General features: G+C 39.9%; 2 non-coding genes across 2 annotated transcripts; one reads left to right on the forward strand and one right to left on the reverse strand.

Annotated features, from left to right (window-relative positions):
- Positions 1 to 4,930: 4,930 nt before the first annotated feature.
- Positions 4,931 to 5,012, forward strand: trnas-cga (transfer RNA serine (anticodon CGA)). Its single transcript has one exon. It is a non-coding gene; the product is annotated as a tRNA-Ser (tRNA).
- Positions 5,013 to 10,370: 5,358 nt separating this feature from the next.
- trnae-uuc (transfer RNA glutamic acid (anticodon UUC)) lies at positions 10,371 to 10,442 on the reverse strand. The gene has a single exon. It is a non-coding gene; the product is annotated as a tRNA-Glu (tRNA).
- Between the last annotated feature and the right edge of the window lie 11,223 nt (positions 10,443 to 21,665).

The following is a 21,665-nucleotide window of genomic DNA, read 5'->3' on the forward strand; positions in this document are numbered from 1 at the left end:
TGCACAGTGTGATCTTCCTTTTTTCAAGTCCACTGGATTTAGGGTAGACTCCCCAGACTCTCTGGATCATTAACCCAGAGATTTTGACAAATAGAAGCCCTGCTGTTGTTGCCACCTGCCACAATTTTCCAATTTTATCTTCCCCTTTGCTGCTGATGAGACATGTTCAGTAACACCCATTGTCCACATGTTGGATTCAGTGAAATTCCTTCAGTCATTTTTCCCTGTGTCGGCTCATTACATGCGTTGTGTTTAAAGACAGGTTTCATTATTGCTACTTAAAGTTTTATAGATAAACTGTTGATAAAACCATGAGCTCAGCAGGGGTTAATATTCACTTGTCTGGTAGTGTGGCTGAGTGGTCCAAGGTGCTGGATTAAGGTCCTGACCAGACTGGAGGGACTTTGCCCATGCCTCCTCAGACGTGCAGTGGAGCCAGACTGCCTCCACAAATTCAGGGTATGCTGAGGAGTAGTGGTCAAAAGCCTCCTACCAGTGGACATAGAGAAGTTGAAACTGTCATCACACATATTGCTGTACTGTATGCATTATACTCTGTATACATTACAATCATCACACTCTCATGGATTAAATTTCTGCAGAAAAAGGGTAGATGTGTTATTTTCTTCTCAGTTTGTAATAATCAATATTTGAAATGCTCAGACTGGGCAGCAAAAGAGAGATGAGCTCACAACACAGGTTGAGAAGGAAAAGTTTTATATTTGATCTGTAACTGGTAATGTGTTAAAATCAGCACCTTAAAGTGGACTAACTAACATAAGCAATGCAGCCTATTTAATAGGTAAGTTCTCTCACAGAACAGAAGGACATTCATCTGCCGTCACACCTGTGAAGTATCTCCAGTCAATGCCAGAGAGATGGAGCAGATTTCCAGAGGTGAGTGTGTTGTTGTACTTTGTCACTCTGCAACCCTACAGCTGCAGATTTGTCTTAGAATAGTCCATGATGGTGTTCATTGTGACTGAATCAATGGCACTGACACTACATCATTTCATAGCTTTTTTATTTTGGAACAAATTTTTAGAGACATACATTCACTGGAGAATTTAGTTCACTGAACAGGAGCTGACAAACATGAATCCTTTATGAAACAGGAGAATGGAGAGAGGAGACAGGAAGGAAACAGAGACAGTCCTTCTAAACTTTCTAGGCTCAAGAGCTAAACTTAGTTCTTACATGTTCCTGTGCCTGTATAAAAACTCAGACAATGTAGAATAATGGACATATATTTTAACCTTTTCCAACAGCTGTTTTTTTTTTTTGGTTTAGTTGGTTAAAGCACCTGTCTAGTAAACAGGAGTTTCTGGGTTCAAATCCAGCAGTGCCTCAATGTTAACAAATGATAAACAGTATAATGCTTATTTTTCTGTTTCCATGCACTGACATAACACTGCAAGAAGGAAATACTGCAAAACATGTTTACAGAAATAGTTCCAGTTGCTGGCTTCAGACATCCTGAACAAACTCAGCTTTTTCTCAATAGCCAAGTGTTATGTCAATTTAAAATTCACACGTTAAGGGTGAAGTAACTGCCAGGATGTTAGAGCAGTCTAAGATCCAAGAAGATATGATCCTTGCTCAGCCTCCTCAGAGAAGATCATGTCAGTGGCGCTGAAAGGTGTTGGAGTGTAGGACACTGATCAGAGACTTTGTGTAGTGGTCTCAGCCTAACCCCCTGCTACTGTACATAGACAAGACAAAAGAGCTTATCATAGACTTCAGGAAGAGGACACCTGTGGAGCCCATCCCAGGGTGAACGATAGAAATAAAGCTTTATTTTAATTTAAATTAATTTGTTTTGTTTAATTTGTTTCTGACTCCAGATCAGAAGGTTGTGTGTTCAACTCATATCAGCGTCAATGTGTTTGCTTCTTATTAGGATGTTATAGCATCGAAAGTGTGGTGTACTGACCACAGGGAAATTCACACGGTGATCTTTAAAATGGAAGTCTAAGTAGACTAAGGACTTACCTGAACTTGCTGCTATTATCATAGGAGTCTGTAGAAGTTACCAGTGGTGTACAGATCATTAGGAGCATGCACGTCTGTAGCATGTCCTACAGCAGGACAAGAAGAAGAAGAAGAAGAAGAAAAAGAAAAAAAAGAAAAAAAATCAGGACAACAAAGAAACAGGAAGGAAGGAAAATCGACTCTGTCAACAGGAACAAGGAGGTCCAGTCCTCTGTTCCGAGCGATCAACAGGTCAGTGTTCAGGATTTAATCGATAGAAAAGGCTTCAAAAAGAGGCCAGAGTCAATGGTCCGAGTGTCATCTGTTCTTTCTAATTTTAGTTCAAGTCTGGAAGCCTCTAAAATCCAGTCTTTATGTTTATGTGTTTCCAGGTGTGTGTTTTCCACACATTCCTGAATAAAACAGCTTAGAAGTAGGTCTGAGCCATTACCCAGCCACTTTACTAAGGATGAGTGTTGATACTCTGATATGCTACTTATGCTACTCTGTATTTCCATTTATTTCCATGGGTACACAGGAAGAGAGGACATGGGAAAGAACACTGATTAAAATGATACATGATGAACAATGGAACAGCTTCATGGAATTTATGGACTGAACTTGTCAGTAACAATGTTTGAAGTTTGTTACATCATGTTAGAGTTTGGTACTAAGTTCTATAGTTTGATGGAAGACTTGAGAAAATATCTCTGTTTTTGCAGTTTGAGACATCAGCTGTTCACCACAGAGTACTTTCAAGCCATCACCTGGAGCTTGCTGAGGTTAGTATGCAACCAGGGCAAGAAAGTCTGCTTCAGAGGCCATTTGGTCCTCAGAGTGGAATCAGTCGTAGTTCCAAGACTTCTCTAACCTGCAGGCTCAGAGTGTCTTTGTCACGAAGCTGGTGTACACACTCTTATGTTGGTCAATTGTTTCGATCTTGTGGTGGTTGACAGACCAGGGTCTGTGCGGCACTGAGTCGTAAAACTTGGTCTAACTTAAAAATAATCCTTCCCAGACAGTTTGGTGGCTGAAAACCAAATTTGTGTAAGAGAAAAATGTATTTAGGCTTAAGAGAAATTCAGTAATTTCAAAACTAAGCTAGTGCTTTAAATATGGTGCTGCACTTCAGAGAGTTCTGTCCTCTGTTTACAAATGAAATGATAAAAAGTTAAAAGTAGTGTTAATACTAAGAAAATCTATTAAGGTGAGGCAGCATACATTTTAAGAAAAATAGTTTTAAAAATGACAAAATATGTGGATGAGACAACACAATGTTACAACTTTGGAATAAAATAGAACTCCAATGATGTTCATGTTTCATAGAAATGTAAATGTCATTTATGGTTTTAGATTGTTCTATCATGTTATTTTATATCTTCTCTCCATTTTGCTTTTTTCTTCTTCTTTTTTATAAATAGAAAAGAAGAAAGGGAGTCACCAAGACCTTCACAACATTGCAGAGTTTAGGGATTAATCAGCATGTTCACACTGCAAAGAAAATGTACAGCTGTGACCAGTGTGGAAAAGCCTTCTCACAGTTAGGCCACCTGAAAACACATCAGCATATTCACTCTGGACAGAAGCCGTTCTGGTGTGACCAGTGTGGAAAGTTAGTTCAAGGGCTCTAACAGCCCAACAGCACATTCACACCAAGAAGAAATGTTGAAACTGACCACTGTGGTTGAAGTCTATATCAGAAAGCATAAGGACCCACCAAGACATTACACTGCTGTAAATAGAACATGTCCACAGGACCGAAACCCTTGAAAATGTCCAGCATTTTGATAGTCAAGGGCCTCTTAATTCTGGGTGGAAACTGTGGGAGATAGGTCTGAGACTGGCTTTTGTCTTTGCTTCTCTGTTGCTATGAAATAGAGGCTGTGGTTTAGGAGGTAGAGCAGGTCAATTATGAACCAGTGTTGGTGATTCAATCCCTGGCTTCACTAGTCCACATATTTTAGTGTCTTTGGGCGAGAAAATGCAACCCATGTTTCCCCTGGTGGCAGTTCCATTGGTGTGTGAGCAGTTGGGCGAACGGGCAAAGTGTAAAAGTGCTTTGAGTGGACGTGAGTGTAGAAAAGCACTCTACAATGTAGTGAAATTAAATATATATGTGTTGACCATGAATGTGTTTATTATGTCTGGTTTATGAATTATGAATATCATAAATCATCTTCATAATTTTGGAGCACCAGATCCTTTGATGGCAGATCAACCAGTCAATTAACTACAGGATATCAGTCTACAGCTGGAGTGAGAGTTCCCCGATTCAGTGACGTATTTACTGTGTGAAATAACATAGATGATGCCAGTCACAGATGCCTTTTTAAGATTTATTCAACTATTTACATGGTAGATACATGCTATTTACATAGGGGGAAACAGAGGGAGAACTGGTCAGAGAACTAGATGAATTACGAATTAAGCACTTCTGTGCTTCAAGAGCAGTGTAAAATTTCATTGGCTGTCACTGAATTTCAACTATACATGACTGGCCCCAGACAGACTAACTCTTCTTCTATTCTATACAAAGAATAAACAAAGAATCTTTAGATTGAGTTTAGGACTTCCTGTCCCATTAATAAACACAAATACAGAAAGAAATACATGCAGCTCTGCAACAATGTAGAAACACATTTGAAGCAGTTATTTATTCATATTCGGTTTATTACCAGCTTTTATTTCTTTTTGTTGTCCATAGAAGTTAGTGTGGGCATTTTGTAGCTAGTTCAGCCATGATGTTTGATGTTAATTCAGAATTTAGGTTCTTGTCTTTAGTTCTTCCTCAGTACTAAATAGACAAATGACTATATCTTCCTATTATTGCGGCACAGTTTCCACACCTAGTAACACACTTTAACCTACATTTATGTGCAGAGAAATGTTTCTTTTCAAAATAAAACAAATACTTACACATTTTTCTGTTTTAAATATAACAAATTAACCTTGACTGTAAGTTGTTGTGGCTGAGAGGTTAAAGCGATGGACTCGAAATCCATTGGGGTCTCCCCGCGCAGGTTCGAATCCTGTCAACAACGAGGTCTCCTTTAGGAATCATCATTAGCATTAATGTCTGTATCTGTTCAAAATTGGACTGACCACATAAAGTCAGTGTATTGTCTTCTGTTGATGTCAGTTACACCTTCAGATGGTGTTTCCATAGTAACTGAGTCTAGGTTGTGGTTCAGTGTTGTACAGAGAACTAGTTTGAGCTTTGCTTCATGTTAAGGTAAAGAGAAACATATCTTTGTTTCTGTTTTGTTGCATAATTCAGAGGTCGGTGGTTCTTCTTCTTTACTACACAAATGCAATACATGCTATAACTCCAAACTGAAGCAAATGTTACACTCAAGCCTTCGTCTAATGTCACATTTTTAATCTTTGAACACCAAACACCAGTTCACACGACAAGGATGGGATTTGAACCCACACGTGCAAAGCACAATAGATGAGCAGTCCATCACCTTAACCACTGTCACCTTGTCACATTGAAACAGATGTTTGAAATACATGATCTGTGCAGAATTCCCAGAATAACTTCCAGCTGACCTTCATGAGGTTGAGATGTGCCCAAGAACCCACCCAGGACATAGTTATTGTGTCAAAGCACTTCACTTTTCTCCTTTTGATTTCCCACTGACTGTCTAAACAATGTACAATACATATCAGTGCATATAAGTTCAGATGATGAATCAGTTTGTTATTGAATGTTTGCATATTGTGTTGACATTTGTTAGAAATGTTACATTTTAAATATGTTTTTCTAATATTATTGCATGATTTTATTATGTTTGCTTCTCAGAATTCCATCTTCCAACCTGAAGTTTTTTTTCCCATATCTGACTTTCTTCTCAGAATTGGGACTTTTTCCTCAGAACAAAATATAGTGCCCATAATCCTCTTCTGTAAAGCTTTGAATCTAACTGAATAGATAAACATGCTGCCATGACAAAGTGTGACAGCTTTGGTGGAGCTCAAACCACCATTGTTTCAAGTAGTAAACAAAGTCTCTAATCACTTGCTTCACAGAGACAGTCCTGGAATCATTGTAAGAGATCTGTCTTTATTTCAACTCTCCATCACCCCAGTATTTATTCAGCATTCCAGCGATGTCTTCAGTAATTCAACACATCAAATGGAGCTACAAAGAGTTTGGGTCACAGCTCAGGTTGAGTTTTCTTGGCCTGAGATGCAACAGTGACCAAAAGAGCCATATATGTACTGGTTTCTAACCAGGGACCTTTCATAGGTGAGGCAAATGTAATGACGACTACACTGCAGAACAAACCCAGCTTTTTCTAAATAGCCAACTGTTATATCGATTCAAAATTCCCACGTTCAGGGTGCAGTAACTGTCAGGATGTTAGAGCAGTCTAGGACACTGCATTCAGGTTGCAGTCTCCTCTTGAGGTGTGGGCTCAGTGTGCAGATGAAATCAGCATAAAAAGAAATGTTATACAAAATTGGGAAAATGCGACAGGATACCTACACTCATGCTAAAATTTTTATTCCATTCAGAGTCATCAAATTCCATTAGAACGACTCTGAACGGAATCATAATGAACTGTATGATGATAGCCAATGCCAACATGTAATTATGGAAGGAAGAAAGTCAGACAGCATGATGTAGGCTGACAGATGTGTATGGATAGATAATTTGTCTATGCCCTATAACGTGTAATGGGAACATGAAAGGAATATTCTAAAATCAACTCATGTAAACACTTTAATCAGAATATTGTCTTATTCAGAATAAGGTCAATAGTCAGATTACTGCTGTCCATGTAAACATACTCAGTGTAGCTGAATGTTATTCATCCTGCAGCTGTGAATGAGCATTGACTGAACTTTTTGTGTCAGGTTCTGATTATCCTCATGGAGTCAACTTACTTTATTTAGGAAGTTCTTTCTTTTTATAGTTTACGAAGTTCTAGTACCGGTGGGTAGTGAAAGTTCCTACTTCTGTTTCTGTGAAAGTGTAAGCATGTAACTTGCACCTTAAAAAAAGCACTGTTAAGCTGATGTATAACATTGATGTTAGCTTAATTTGCTCAGTAATAATAATGATTAAACATCTTTTTACAGCCGATTCACGAAATCATCTCATTGATTTACATTGTTTAAACTTTTAATAAGAAAGTCATTAACATAGAATTTGTCAAACAAGTGCAATATAAACACAATGAACAATGTTTTTTCCCATCGGGGCTTTCTGCCATTTTCAAATATGACAACTCCTCTCCTTATGGCATCATGGGAAAGCAGAGTGTCCATCGTATGCACACTTTAGAATTAGTAGAAGTAGTAAGTCATCCTGTTACTTTTTTATTTTTTGCATACTATTAATTGGGACATAGTACTTGCCTTGCATACTGGTTTTCACATAATATATAGTAAGAAAATATGCTACAATTTCTGACGTAAATAGTAAAATAAGAACCTAAACATGCTTATAGCGCTGTTTGTAGTCCGTTAGTAGCTTGATACTCTTTCATATACAGAACAAATATGGTGAAAGAACACACTCCTGTGGAGAGACAGTAGAAGAGTAAAGGATGTTAGTATGTACCTTGTAGTTCTGGGGTATAGCTCAGTGGTAGAGCATTTGACTGTAGATCAATGGCTATCTGTGTGGAGTGATCTTTTTTCAGTTTTCTGCAACACAGATCATATTAGACTTCTTGACACACCAACAACAGGACTGTTCTGACAACATTAAGGTCAGATTTATCTTTATGAATTAGTCTGACTATATTCAGAGACTCTGTTCTTTGGGAGCTAGAACTGTTTTCTATGTAACAGTGGAGCTGAAATATATTGAATGTGCAGCTGAACTTCCTTTATTCACTACTCATTGACTGATATCTCATGTTTCAGAAAAGTAATGTTTTATTTATTATTGCTGCTTTTCTTAAAGAGGTCCCACTGAGATTTGAACTCAGATGACTGGATTCAGACTCTAGAGTGCTAACCATTACACCATAGGACCCTGTAACTGATACATGCTGTCATCAGAAACTGGACAGAGTGGCTACTTTGCTCCACAGAGACAGACAGAGGTATCTGTCCCCTCAGCAGCATCGGACATTTCTCAGTCTGTAATATAGTTGAACAGCAAATCAAAATAATGTGTCCCCTTTTAAGATGACTTATCTTTACACAGTTAAGTTAGTAATACACGATGGACTGTGCCAAGAAATGGTGAGCATTCCCATGGAAGCTCCCTGTCTTGCCATGTGGTTGGGTGGGTTTACTCCGGGTACTCTGGTTTCCTCCCACAGTCCAATAAACATGTATGTTAGGTTGATTGGTTAATCTAAATTGCCTGTAGGAGTGAGGTTATTTGTCTTTGTGTGTCTCTATGTGGCCTTGTGATGGACTGGTGACTTGTCCAGGGTGTACCCCTGCCTTCCCCCTGAAAAAGAGCTGGAATAGGCTCCAGCAGATCCCTGTGACCCTGGTTAGGGAATCAGTGGCTGTAGAAGATGGATGGGTCACATCTGACTCAATGTAACAAGAATATACTGTATATTAATATTGTAATAATATTGTATATGATTCCACTTTAATTACTTTCATTTGGGTGTGTTTGTGGCAGCCCCTCTCAGTAGCTGGTAGTGGTAAGTGCCCAGCGCACAGTGAGCATGTTGACGTCTCATGGCCAGATCAGGCGTCATGATGTGAAGACATCAGCTTCCAGGAGAAACAGATGCATTGGTGGTTCAATGGAAGAGTTCACGCCTGCCATGTGGGATCTCCAGATCTCTCAGATCTCCTTTATGATTTCCTAAGGATGACACACATTTGGATCATTTGAATTTAGCTTCTCCAAATAAGTGCCGTATGGCCTTATTGTACAATTCTGTATTTTACAGCACCATGTTCTGCTTCCAAAGGCTGTGTCAGTTTCTGTACTGTAGTGGTCCTCGTGTTTGCCTGATAAGTGAAAAGACCCTGGTTTGGAACCAGGTAGAAAAAGAGGTTGTTTATTGACTGTTGAAGAAAACTCAGCCTGAGCTTACCAATGTTAGCTGTGACCCAACGCAAGAATAAACAGCCTGACGGTGACACCACAGTTAAATCTACAGAGACAGTCCCCCAAACACCTTAAAGTAAGTAGCAGCACAAAGTAAACATCAAATACTCATTTCACAGTTTCAATATCAATGCAGATATACTGGTTTAGCTTCAAGGAAAGCAGGATAAGGAGCATATCATACTTAACCAGTTCAACACAGATGCACAGTACCACAGTTGCAACCCTGAGATGTAGTGGGTGGGGCTTGTTATGCTGTTTTGTAAAATACAAAATTATTTGGAAGCCTGGATGACAGGGTTAAGTCATGACATTGTTTGCAGTACATAGCACTTCAGCTTCACTAGCTCAGTCAGTAGAGCATGTGAATTTTATTCTCAGGGTCAGCTAAGCAGTTAGTTCATCCACTTTGTTGCAGAGTGACCTCACATTCCCCATAATAATTTTTGGGAGAAATGGTTTAAATCTCCTACGTTTTTCTCGATGCTTCACTCCTGCTCTACAGCCCCTCCTGCGCCTCCTCAGGTCTTGGGGGATTTCAGGTTTTATACCAAGAAGCAGACTTTTTCCTTGAGAGCTAACAGTTGCTCTCTTGTATAGATGCCACAGAAACGTATATTTTCTGATGCAGTTTCCATAATCTCCATATGTCTTTCCTGCTGTAACAGGCTGCCACCTAACAGGCGCCATTCTAGAAAGGAGACCAGAGAGATTTCTTGAGACCATACAGCTGCATTCTTGTAATGTAGAGGTTGATACGTTTCGCCCCTGCAGCCTTGAAAGCTGGAAGACATAAGTGCTGCCATAAGAATTCTTCCATTGAACCACCAATGCTGCGTGAGACTAAAGGTCTTGGTAGACTACCCTAAATCCAATGGACCAATTGCAAAAAGGTCGACCATACAGGGCAACTGCTTTCCTAGTTAAATCTGCAGGCAAAAATGGAAATGTTTATTTTGGAAAGATTAATTTATCATTTCACTAAGCTTCATTATCCTATCTCACAGGAATATTATTTACCAGGTTCACCATTTAAGTTCAGCATGTTACACTATGAACTTATCACTAAAAAGCAAAGTTCAAGTTGATATGAAAGTCAGTTGCTTTGTAGTTATTTGGTGTTTACAATGTCCAAATGTGAATGGAGATTTTTAAGTGTCAGGGAATGTTGTGAACCAATCAGATTTAAGACAAATCTTAACACATGCCCTCTCAGAGGACTTTTTCTGAAAGGGTGGAGACACTGAGCTTTGTCTAATAGCAGAATGTGTTATGTGCTGGAGTCTGGCATGAAGGGGTCATTGCTGCAACTGGAGACACTGCTCTATAACTGGGCATATACAAGCTTATTAAACACAAGTTCCCATACCGGGAGTTGAACCCGGGCCACTTGGGTGAAAACCAAGAATCCTAACCGCTAGACCATATGGGACTTGAGTGTTTGGCAAGCTACTTAACAAAAAGAATATATATAAGATATAAAACATAAGACTGTAAATAATACTTTATTACAAGTAAACATGTGCAGTCGTCAAATTGTACCACAAAAATCTAATAATATGTATTTAATAATATAAATATAATGATCAATAAAGTTTCATGATTATATTGTATTTTGTTTGATTAATGTGATTCTGAAAATAAACTGAAAATTTACTGATAGACTGAAAATTTACTGATAGACTGAAAATTTACTGATAGAAGACAATTTGATTTGTCGTTTAAAAAATCAATATTTCCATTTTATCTCTTTTTCAGCTCAGTTACAAATCAGACCTGTTTTTAGACTGGTTCGCTCAAAGCACAGGAAGCTAAAATGCTAATAATGAAATCCGTTCATTCCTGCTCCTGTCTAAACATGTTATAGCTAAACTGAATTCACTGTTTGTACCAGAGTTTAAATAGTGTCAAAGTACAACAAGTGAATTTGTTATTCCTTGGCCTAATATGTCACATGTAAAACACTGCCACACACAGTTTGTTGGAAGTACTCACCAAAAGTTGGGACACCTGTAGGAATTGTTTGCATCCATATTCAAGGCTCCATTTACTTCTACTGCTGCAAAGAAGATGGAAGTAGCTCAATCCCTGATTTCTGACATTTGCTTCATTTTCTGTGTAAAAGTGACTTTTTTAACCTCAGGCAGTACCAATAGAACATGTTTTGGACTTTTAATGTGAGGAAAGAAGGTCTTTTCCTGGGTTGCTGTGGCTCCGTTGCTTAAAGTACCTGTCTTATAATCTGCAGCAGAAACAAAGTTTGAAGTGAGTGGAAAACTTATCATGGATTGGAGATAAGGAGAACAGTTTTTTCTTTGAAAAAGATGACGGTAGCTGATCATGGTCTGAAAGCTTGATGATGGAGGAACAAGTCCACTTGTTTATTAATGGTACAGTTATGTCTCCAGGTCCAAAGAACAGATGGGCACAGAGACTTAACTGTAACTCCAAGGTAGCTTATCACCCCAGAACCTCTTGCACCCTAAGCAAGAAACACCGTTAGACCAACAAGTATCAACATAGCAGTAACATAGGGGCCTGCTGTCTTTCATATAAAATTAGGTTTATATTTCTATATACAAACTGTTACATTCAGAAAAACCTACATACAGATCAGTCTGACACAGGCACCGGGAATGACTGAACAAGATGTAGGAACAACTAAAAAAGGAGATTTAATGGCATAAAGTGTTTTTATTTTCAGTGTTGAAACAAGGGACAATATGACAAAGGGAAAATAGTGTGAGAGTAGAGGACGACTGGTTGAGCCTTAAAGAAATGAAACTAATAAAACAAAACAGACCTATCCAAACCAAACTATAATGGATAAACAAAAGGAAACAAAAAACAGCCAAAGGGAGAATAATTACATTTGGAAATTTGTTGTACATGAAGCCCATCATACAGAATAATGCAGCTGTACTGAGAAAATATCTTACACTTTCCAGCAGTAGCAGAAGATGGACACAGCAACCGAATGGTCCAGCATGTTAAGATTGCTGTTTGGATTTTATGCTTTGGAGCTTCAAACATGTTTCTGCTGAATTCAAGTTGGCGTCATTGTCTTAAAGCACACACTAATGCTGGAAGAACTAGGACAGCATAATGGCAGTGGTGGGATTTGAACCCACACCTCAACTGACACCTGAAATCTCACACAGGTCTTGTTAATATTTAGTGTTTGAGTGGTGCGGCTCTCATCTCTAGAAATTTGGCCGAGTTTAATAGCTAACCTAAAGCCTGACAATCCAGAGTGGGGACCGGGACGCAGAGACTCAGTCTAAAACGCCTCTCTGCAGTTTCCTTAGAGCCGCCGCCCCCCTCAAACCACATAGAGACTGTGTCGGCCCCTCGAACATCATTAAATCAAATAAATCAAAAGTTAACAGAAGAGGACTTATTCATAAAAACTTAATAAAAATTAAGACCACTCCTCTTATTGAATAGAAAAACAGAACTGTCAAATGTGGATTATTAAATCTCAAGTCGCTTTCATTTAAATCTTTGTTAGTAAATGATTTGATAACTGATCACCAAATTGACCTACTTTATTTTACTGAAACCTGGTTACAGCAGGATGAATATGTCAATCTGAATGAATCAACCCCCCTCAGTCATAAAAATGATCATGTTCCTCGAAGTACAGGTCGAAGTGGAGGAGTAGCTGCAATCTTCCACTCAAACTTATTATTAAACTTTAATTCTCAGAACAATTATAACTCATTTGAGAGCCTCACTCTTAGTCTCTCGCATACAAACTGGAAAACACAAAAACCAGTTCTAATTGTCATTGTGTACCATCCACCTGTTCCTTACTCAGAGTTTTTAACTGAATTTCCAGACTTCCTGTCTGATTTAGTGCTTAGTTCAGATAAAGTCATTATAGTGGGAGATTTTAACATTCATGTAGATGTTGAAAATAACAGCCTCAGCATTGGATTTAATTCTATATTAGATTCAATTGGTTTCATTCAAAATGTTAATAAAACCCACCCACTGTTTCAATCACACCCTTGATCTTGTTCTGACCTATGGCATCGAAGTTGAACATCTAATAGTTTTTCCCCAAAATCCTGTTTTGTCAGATCATTCTTTAATAACTTTTGAATTTTAAATGATGGATCATGCAGCGTTTGGAAGAAAATTCCACTACAGCAAATGTTTATCCGACAACGCTGTTGATAAATTTAAGAAAATGATTCCATCTTTATTTACATCTATGCCGAGTGTTCCCTTAGCTCTCAGCAGTAATGAATTTCTGAATTTCTTTACAAATAAAATCACAACTATTAGAGATAAAATTCATCAGATCCTTCCTATACCTGCAATAAATGAGGCTACGTACCACAGGCCTTTTAAGACTGCAGTAATCAAACCTTTACTCAAAAAGCCTAGTCTTGATCCAGGAGTCTTTTCTAATTATAGACCAATATCCAACCTGCCATTTATTTCTAAAATTCTTGAAAACGCTGTCGCCAAGCAGCTATCAGACCACTTACACAGGAATGAACTATTTGAAGATTTTCAATCAGGATTTAGAGCACACCATAGTACAGAAACAGCACTGTTAAAAGTTACCAATGATCTTGTCTTAGCCTCAGATAATAGACTTGTTTCTATACTTGTCCTCCTAGACCTTAGTGCTGCATTCGACACCATTGACCACAACATCTTATTGCAGAGACTGGAGCATGGGACTGGTATCAGAGGAACAGCGTTACAATAGTTCCAATCCTATTTATCAGACAGATTCCAGTTTGTTCATGTCCATGATGAACCTTCCACATGAACAAAAGTTAGTTATGGAGTTCCACAAGGCTCTGTGCTAGGACCGATTCTGTTCACCCTGTACATGCTTCCTTTAGGCTACGTCATTAGAAAGCACGCTATTAATTACCATAGCTATGCAGATGACACTCAGTTGTATCTATCTATTAAACCTGTTAACACAAACCAGTTAACCAGACTTCAAGCCTGTCTAACTGACATGAAGGCCTGGGTGACCAGTAACCTTTTACTTTTAAACTCAGAGAAAACAGAAGTCATTGTATATGGGCCAAAAAATCTCAGAAATAACTTTTCTAAAATTATAGCTACTCTAGATGGCATAACCCTGGCCTCCAACACTACTGTAAAAAACCTTGGAGTTATTTTTGACCAGGACATGTCCTTTAACTCACACATGAAACAAATCTCTAGAACCGCATTCTTTCACCTGCGCAACATTGCCAAAATTAGGAACATCCTGTCTCAAAATGATGCAGAAAAACTAGTCCACGCATTTGTTACCTCAAGGCTAGATTACTGTAACTCATTAATATCTGGATGTCCCAATATCTCCATAAAAAGCCTCCAGTTAATCCAGAATGCCACAGCCAGAGTCCTGGCTCCCTGTAAAATATAGAATAGAATTTAAAATCCTTCTTCTCACATACAAATCCCTTCATAATCAAGCTCCTTCATATCTTAAAGACCTCATAGTACCATATTATCCCAATAGACCACTTCGCTCTCAGTGTGCAGGTCTACTTGTGGTTCCTAGAGTTTCCAAAAGCAGAATGGAAGGCAGAGCCTTTAGTTATCAAGCTCCTCTCTTGTGGAACCAGCTCCCAGCCTGGGTTCAGGAGGCAGACACTCTCTGTACTTTTAAGGCTAGACTTAAAACCTTCCTTTTTGACAAAGCATATAGTTAGGGCTGGCTTCAGGCAACCCTGAACCATCCCTTAGTTATGCTGCTATAGGCCTAGACTGTCCGAGGACCATCGGTGCACTGAGCTCCCCTACCCTAACCACCCCTTTCCCTTCCCCTCCTCTCTCTTCTCTCCTCCCACCTCATGTATATTCCACCATTGAATGTCACTAACCTTGTCTCTCTCTCCCCTAGTTTGTGCTCTCTCTCCCTCTCCTCTGTTCTCTCTGTACCTTCTGCAGGTGTCCCTGGTCCTGGAGCTGTTTATCGCTGATGTGCAGTTACTGGCCCCACCACCTTACAGTGTCTATTTGTTGTTTATTGTTGCTGTTTTTTCTCTCTGCTCTATCCACTCACCCCAACCGGTCGAGACAGATGGCCGCCCAAACTGAGCCCGGTTCTGCTGGAGGTTTTTTTCTTCCGTTAAAGGGAGTTTTTTCCTCTCCACTGTCGCCAAGTGCTTGCTCATAAGGGAATTGTTGGGTTTTTAGTTTTAGTTTTAGTTTTGTAAAGTGCCTTGAGATGATTTGTATTGTGATTTGGCGCTATACAAATAAATTGAATTGAATTGAATTGAATTGAATAGTGCAAGGGATGCTCGATGCAGGAATCCTGGTGAGATCCCCAGAGGCTCAGTGTAACACCCCCATATTTCCAGTCAAGAAAGCTGATGGAAATAGTTGGAGGATGATCCAGGATTTGAGGGAAGTCAATAGGGCAGTGGAGAGTAGAGCACCATGTGTCCCAGACCCTCACACCCTGATGAATCAATTAAGACATGAGATGAAATGGTTTACAGTAGTAGACCTAAGCAATGCTTTCTTTTCTTACCAGTGCATCCAGACTCACAGGGATGGTTTGGTTTCACCTTTGAGGGAAAGAAGCTTACATACACTAGGTTACCTCAAGGCTATGTAGATAGCCCCACAGTATTTGCTTCTGAATTAGAAAATTGCTTATCTACATTCCACATGCCTCCACACAGCCAAATTTTGACTTATGTTGATGATATCTTAATTGCATCAGACACCCAGCAACACAACAAAGACACTGCAATAGCACTGTTCAAACACTTAGGAAAAACAGGCAACAAAGCATCCCCAGAAAAATCACAATGGGCTGCCTCTGAAGTTGTATTCCTGGGTCATAAACTAACACCAGAAGGCAGAGCCCTGACTGAATCCAGGAAAGCAGCTGTTCAACAAGCCTGTAAACCTATCACTAAGCAACAGATGATGCAATTCTTAGGGCTATGTAACTATTGTCGACAGTGGATTCCAAACTATGCTCAGGTGACACAACCCCTGTTAGACTTAATTTATGAGACTCCAATGGCCATGAAGCAGGAGATAAGGTGGACTCCCGAAGGCGAGAGGGCTTTCAGTGAGTTAAAAGGAAAACTAGTGACCACGCCAGTTTTAGGCCTGCCAGATTATAGTAAACTTTTTGTCCAGACAGTAGACTGTAAAGGGAAGTTTATGACTTCAGTGTTGACTCAGCTGTCAGGAGGAAAACAGAAACCAGTAGCCTATTACTCTAAGAAGTTAGATCCTGTGGCTTGTGCCCTGCCTGCCTGTGTCAGAGCTGTGTGTGTGGCTGCAATGGCAGTACAGGCCTCAGCAGAAGTGGTACTTTTTCACCCACTTACACTGCTAGTCCCACACTCAGTTGACTTGCTTCTGACAGAGACCAAGATGTCATTTTTGTCACCAGCTAGACATCTGTCTGTCATGGCTCTTTTAATGTCTCAGCCACATTTGACCATAAAAAGATGTTCTACACTTAACCCTCTGGGGTCTGAGGGGGTTTTGGGGCCTGGACAAATTTTGACATGTCCTGACATTTGTGCTTTTTTCAGTGTTTTTTAAACATATTAATGTCTAAAGTCTGATAACACTGTAATCAGCACAAAATTGGCTACAATAATATGTGAGCTTCAAGTTTATACATTATTGTGTTTTTGAGAAAAAAGTGTTTATGCATGGCTAGTGAAAAACTACAATTTTTTACTCACTGAAATAAGACCATAAAACACAAACACATTGGTTCACAAGACTTTGGAGACCAGCATGTTGTAGGCTAAAGTGTTTACTTCAGAGTGCTGTGAATGTCATCTTGTTCACACATTCACAGTAAACAATACACTGATTTAAATTTTCTAAGACACTTTTTGTCCAGAAAGGCCATATGCAAGAGGGTGTGTCTGAGGATGAATAGTCATGTGATTTACCTGAGAACACAAAAGACGCACTGAACGTCCAGACAAAGGCGCGCATAATGAGCCTTTCAGTCAATGTAGATGGGACGGATTAGTGCAGTACAATACAACACAATGAGGAGCCAAACGATCCTCATTTGAGTTAAAATCAGTGTTCTTACTCTGAGGACAAGCTAAACTATTTGTCTCTGTGAAGAATGTAAGGAGCGCCGCTTCATGTGCGTAACGCGCCATCATCCAAACGCGCCGAAAAAGTGAGTAAATTCTATGATGAAGTTTGATATTTTGTGTCATTTCTGGGGGCGTGCACATATTTACCTGGTTCACCTGAGATTATTTACATGTGAACAGTGGACAGAGTACAAGGCGGGACCGCATTACCTGTAATGAGGTGAGACAGGAAAAAACGGCCTTCTCCTTACGTTCATACGGATTAAATAAAAAGTGATGATTTGTTTTCGACTTGAATTGTTTCACTCAAAAGAAAACATTTCAAGCTTTCTAGCCATATAATTCTTATTTTTATGAGGCAAGTATTCGCTGAGATTCTGGTTGTTTTATTTACGCGTCTGTGAAGAGAAATGGCAGAGACAGAAAAGTCCGAGAGCTTTATTTTTATAATTCTTTATTTAAAAAAAGCACAATGTTTTGTTGTTATTATGATGGTATACCACTAAAACTAGACCCTTTACAGATTTGAATGATATACTTCTTTTATCTGTACGATCAGAATTGACGGGAGTAATTTAAGTTTGTTTCGGCCTTATCAGAAAAGATGCGTCAAAACGTGCCGGCGCGTGCGTCAACCCCAGAGGGTTAATCCATCTACCCTACTGCCCACAGCTGAGGAAGGCACACCACATTGCTGCATTACAAACACTGAAGAGATGTGCAAGCCTCGTAGTGATTTGAAAGATGTTGCCTTAGCTGAGGGGGAAGTGTGGTTTGTAGATGGCTCCTGCTTTAAAAATGAGAAAGGAGAAAATATGTGTGGGTTCACTGTAGTGTCACAACAGGACGTTTGTGCAGCAGGTCAGCTCCCCTCACATTTCTCAGCACAGGCTGCAGAGATAATTGCTCTAACTCAAGCATGTAGACTAGCAGAGGGAAAAAGTGTTACAGTGTATACAGATAGCCAATATGCTTTTTTAACGCTCCATTTCTTTACTGCACAATGGGCTCGCAGAGGAATGAAGACAGCTGGAAGACAATCAGTTAAACATGCCTCCCTCCTAAAAGAGTTATTGCAAGCTGTTATGTTACCAAAGCAGATTGCTATCTGTAAATGTGTTGCACATACACAAGGTACAGACTCCGTATCGAAAGGAAATGAGAAGGCAGATGTAACAGCAAAGGCAGCTGCACAGGGACAATTCGGCAAATGTAATCTATATATTATAGAAGACGTGAAACAGCCCATAGACCATGAAGTACTTTCGGACATGCAGAAAAGAGCCCCACCAGTTGAACAACAACTCTGGCTCAAAGAAGGAGCCACAATAGAGCAAGACCTTTTTAAAATCAAAGACAAACTTTGCCTACCTAGAAGTCTTTATCATACAGCAGCTATTTTGACACATGGGCCTTGCCATGCAGTGGAAAAGTATTTCCACGCACCAGGATTTAATAACTACTCAAAACATTTTTGTAAATCCTGTTTGATTTGCGGTAAACACAACCCATAGGGAAATCTCAGACCAAAGAGAGGGAGATTCCCCAACCCAGACTATCCATTCCAAGTCATTCACATGGATTTTATAGAGTTGTCACAATGTCAGACATATAAATACTGCCTTGTTCTGATAGATGCATACTCTAAATGGGTTGAAATTGTGCCCAGTAAAAATGCTGATGCATTAACAGTGGCCAAGGCACTGTGTAAAAACATTATTCCAGATCATGGGATCCCACAGCGAGTTTACAGTGATAATGGTCCACAATTTGTGAATTAAGTCGTTACACAATTGTCAAAATACCTGGGGTTCGAGTTAAAAAAACATTGCTCATACCACCCCCAGAGTGCAGGACTAGTTGAAAGAACTAATGGCACTATAAAAAATCCATCGAGCAAACGGGGAGGACATGGGTAGAATGCCTCCCCCCTGGTAAAAGTGTACATGAGGGTCACGCCAACAGACAAAGGCCTGACCCCGTTTGAAATCCTTTATGGGAGACCTTTTACACTTCCCATTTGTGAGGATGTGTGTGAAAAACCTCAAGGAGAAACTACTCTTGCAGAGTGGATGAGTAAAATGTTAAAGACCAAGGAAGTTGTGAGTGCAAATAATCTGCCAGATGACCTTTTGTCTCCACAGGGGCAGAGGGTTAAACCAGGAGACCAAGTGCTGATAAAGGTCATAAAAAGGAAAACCTGGTCTACACCTAAGTGGGAAGGATCCTATACCGTGATCCTGACCACACCCACAGCTGTAAAGATCCAAGAGAGACCCACGTGGATTCATCAGAGCCACTGCAAGGTACTGCGACACCTGGTGAGTGTCGAGTAGAGGTGGAAGTCGGCCGGTATCAAAACACTTGGCCGCTGAAGAAAACATCTAATCCTCGCTCCCAGCTATGGCACCCACTGCCTGCCCTAAAGGGTGGGAATGTGTCCTATTGCCAGTATGGCTCTGCCTGACCATACTGGTAATCTTCCTCACAGTGGCAGATCTAGAGACTATAGCGAACAATAATTTTACGAAGGAGCACAAGAAAACCTAGGGCCAAACGATGGACACGCACTGACCTCACAGACTGGCATTGGATACAGGAAATGACCGGAATGCCCCATCCGTTTAAGACTAATATGTGGTATAGATATGCTGCCCATGTGGCCAGAGCAAAAAACCGAACTGGATGCTACATACTCATATGAAACTAGTAATGCCTTTTATTGTTGTTTTAATACTGTTTTGCTTATTTACTACATGTATTCAGCCATGTATTCAGTCAATGGTTACCAAAATGTTCACTCAAGCCTTTGTGTCCTATACTCTCCTATAAACAATTCTATTGGAGGAAGAGGACCGAGTGTAAAAGAGATGTGAATGTTTTTCTTTTATCTATGTAACGTTTTAGGTAGCAAGCCATAAGGTGAGGTTTTTCGCCCAGCCTTGCTACATACTTACCTATATGTATTATTCCTTTTTGTTCTAGCATTAACACTGTTAGTTTAGGACCTATGTGATTTCCTCCACTCCCTCTGTAGTCAGTCATGGATGATGGCGGCTCAGAAAATCTTATGAAGTTGGGTCAGCCTGATGTATGTTTCACAATGACAAACAGGAGGGAAATGTTGGGGTCATGAGGTCAAAAGTTTAAAGGTTGCCATTGTGGAACCGATTTGAAGACAGGATGTTTGTGTAAGAGGTCTGTTTCTCCAGGTAACCCACATGACCTTATGACCTTTGCATCCTGTGTCTGGTTTGTTTCTCACTATACAAATAAAGGACTGCTGAGTGAAAAGAGAAGGAGAAGGGTGAAAGTCGCATGGGGGAGAGAAGAAAGTCTCTTCTCTCCGTCTGCAACTGAGGCGTTTGCACTTGCAGAGCATATACTCGGTACAAAGTTGTCGTGTGTTTCATTGCCTTCAGGAAAAGAACCATGTCAGTGTAGCGTAAACCTGACAATCACGTTTGCCTAACACGTGAAAGGTCCCTCGTTCAAAACCAGGCAGAAACATTGGCTGTTGCATCTCAATTTCAGAGAACTCAGCCTGAGCTTACGAAACATAGCTGTGACCCCTTTGTAGCTCAATTTAATGTGCTGAATTACTAAAGGCTTAGCTGGAACCCTGCATCAATACAACCTGCACTCATTGTCCTCATGCATGTGGTTGGTGGTTACTGTCTTTCAAAAACTAGGCAGTGTGAGCTGTGCTTCCATCTATCCCTGCTCAGCATCCTCAGAGAAGCTCATGTCAAGGAGTTGGAGTGCAGGACACTGATCAAAGACATTGTGGAGTGGTCTCAGCCTAACCACCTGCTCCTGAATGTGGACAAGATAAAGGAGCTCATCATAGACTTCAAGGGGGAGGACACCAGTGGAGCCCATCACCACCTAGGGCCAGGAGGGGGAGCTGATCAGAGGACGAAGCCAAAGGCATCTTCAGTGTGTGTTACTCCTCTTTTCTGACCTCATTTTCAAACGGGTCCTTGTCCGAATTTTGACACATGACAACCACATTTTGGACTATCTCTATAATTTAGCCCATGATAAGAGTGGTAATTGATCCTTGGTGTACCTCGCCTCCTGCCCAGATTGGCTGAGATTGGCTCCAGCAACTGCCCTCCTACTGACATTTGAAAGGATAAGAGCTAAAGTTAATTGAGGAATAGATTGATGCTGGATTAGCTTTTAGTTGGAACCATTGTTATCATCGCAAATGAACACTGTAACCAGCAGTATAAATTATAACATCATCTTGCAGTGGTTGAAAAAAACCTACACAAATAGGAAGGCAAATCAATATTAGTACTGCAACTGAACACCACAGGTTAAGAAACAGTATTGTCTGCATTGGAGAGACATTTTCCACCAATGGAAAATCTATCCTTTCAGCAGATTTCTTCACACTTGGAACAGATCTAGAGGTTGGACCAATACAACATTGCAATTAAACACAGCCATGTATATTAGAAAAGGTTATGCATATGAGTCTGACACAAATTACAGTAAGGTAGAAAATAACAGGACTAAACGGGGATGAATTGGTGGATGGAAGTACAAGCTTGTGGGTACACTTGATT

Source organism: Mastacembelus armatus, unplaced genomic scaffold, assembly GCF_900324485.2.
Source record: "Mastacembelus armatus unplaced genomic scaffold, fMasArm1.2, whole genome shotgun sequence".
In the NCBI taxonomy this organism is placed as follows: domain Eukaryota; kingdom Metazoa; phylum Chordata; class Actinopteri; order Synbranchiformes; family Mastacembelidae; genus Mastacembelus; species Mastacembelus armatus.